Consider the following 2,148-nt stretch of genomic DNA (forward strand, 5'->3'; position numbering starts at 1 on the left):
TTCTCTGAACGCTGTCCTGAGTTCCACATGGCGTGTTTTCCTTCTGGGTGACAGGCTGAGTCTTCTGGTCTTGCTGGAGCCAGCCTTCGTGGACAAATCCCTCAGATGCCTCTGTAGGGTGACGGTTAGGACCTGGGGGCACGGCAGGCCTGACATGCAAGCACTGTAGCCTGCTCGGTGGGGTTTGTCTTGAGGGCGTGGGTCAGGGTGAATGTCAGGATCATGGTTGGCCGCCAGAGGGCGCCAAATTTGTGCGTTGGCTGGGATGGGCATTCAGAGTTCTCGGGTTCTGAACACTCTCCGGAGTTGCAAGTAGTGTGTTTGAATTCTTTTCGGTGAACTGAGTCCTCCAGTGTCACTCAGGTATTGCCATCCCTGGGGCTTTGGAGCCAGGCTTCTGGGGACAGAAGCTCAGAAGCCAACCTAGGGATAGACTTACAGCCTATGGTCATTTCATCCCTGATCTGCCAACGCTGGGGCAAGCTTTGGGGGGCAGGGGATCTGAGTTGGGGGCGTGGGATTAGGGTGAGTGTGAAGCTCAGGGTTTGTGGGCAGGAGCCGTTGGAAGTGGCATTTCGCTGGGATGGGCACGCAGAGTTCTACTCCAAAAGGTTTACCCCGATTTCCCAATGGTGTGGTTCCTTTCTTGGAGACAGACTGAATCCTCTGGTATTGCTCAGGTGCCCCCGATCCCTGTGGCTTTAGAGCCAGGCCTCTGGGGCCAGAGCCCTCAGAAGCCAGCGAGGGATAGGGTTAGGGCTTAGGGGCATGGCAGGCCCGACGTGGCTGCTTTGGGGGTTTGTCTTGAGGGCGTGGGTCAGGTTGAGTGTCAGGCTCGGGGTTTGCCGCCATAGGGTGCAAAATTTGTGTATTCCTTATGATGGGCATTCAGAGTCCTCCGGCTCTGAATGCTTTCCTGAGTTCCAAATGGCGCATTTTCCTTCTTGGTGGCAGCCGGAGTCCCGCAATAATGCCCGGGTGTCCCGAATCTGTGGGGCTTTGGAGCCAGTTTCTGCGGACTGACCCCTCAGAAGCCAACCTAGGGTGAGGGATAGGACATAGGGAAACCAGAGGCCTGATGTGCCACCGCTGTGTCGAGGTTCCTGGGGGTGGGGGATCGAGGGCATGGGTCAGCATGAGTGTCTTGCGTCAGCGTGAGTGTCTTGCTCTTCTTTTCAGCTGGGGGACTGCTGAAAGGGTGGGTGCGCTGGGATGGGCATGCAGTGTTCTCCTGCTTGAATACTTTCCAGAGTTACAATTGGTGGGGTTTCTCTCTGGGTGGCAAGCTGAGTCCTCTGGTCTTGCTCTGGAGCGAGCCCTAGGGAACAAAGCACTCAGGAGCCAATCTAGGCTTGGGGTCAGGGCCTAGGGGCACGGCATGCAGAATTCTCCTGCTCTCAGTGCTTTGAGAAGTGCCAAATGGTGCATTTTGCTTTGTGGTGTCAGGCTGAGTCCTCTGGTATTGCTCAGGTGGCCCAAATCCCTGGGGCATGGAGCCAGGGACCTAGGGAGAGAGCTCCCCGAAGCCAAGCAAGGGTCAGTGTTAAGGGCCAGGTGCACTTCACTCCTGGTCTGCGGGAACTGTGGCGAGCTTGGGATGGGCTGTATGTCTTGAGGGTGGGGGTCAGGTTGAATGTCAGGCTCAGAGTTTGCCGCGAGGGGGCGCAGAAAGTGTAGTTTCACTGGGATGGGCATTCAGAGTTCTCCTTCTCTGAATGCTTTCCAGAGTCCCAGTGGCGGGGTTTCCTTCTGGGTGGCAGACGGAATCCCTCTATATTGGCCGGGGGTCCCGAATCCTTAGGGCTTTGGAGCCAGGCTCTGGGGACAGACCATTCAGAAGCCAAACTAGGGTTACTCTTTGGGGTTAGGGCCATGACACACCTGATTTGCCGGCACTGTGATGAGCTTCCCGAGGTGTGAGTTGAGGCCGTGGGTTGAGGGAGCGTCAGGCTCAGGGATTGCGGACTGGGCACATTGAACTTGGGGTTCATTGGGATGGACTGGCACAGTTCTCCTGCTCTGAATGCTTACTGGAGTTCCCAATGGCACATTATCCTTTTTAATGGCAGGCAGAATCCTCTGGTACTGGTCAAGTGTCCCAAAGCCCTGGGGCTTTGGAGCCAGACTCTAAGGACAGACCACTCAGAA

This window comes from Callorhinus ursinus, unplaced genomic scaffold (assembly GCF_003265705.2).
Source record: "Callorhinus ursinus isolate GAN/ISIS: 27379988/994484 unplaced genomic scaffold, GSC_fseal_2.0 scaffold3610, whole genome shotgun sequence".
In the NCBI taxonomy this organism is placed as follows: domain Eukaryota; kingdom Metazoa; phylum Chordata; class Mammalia; order Carnivora; family Otariidae; genus Callorhinus; species Callorhinus ursinus.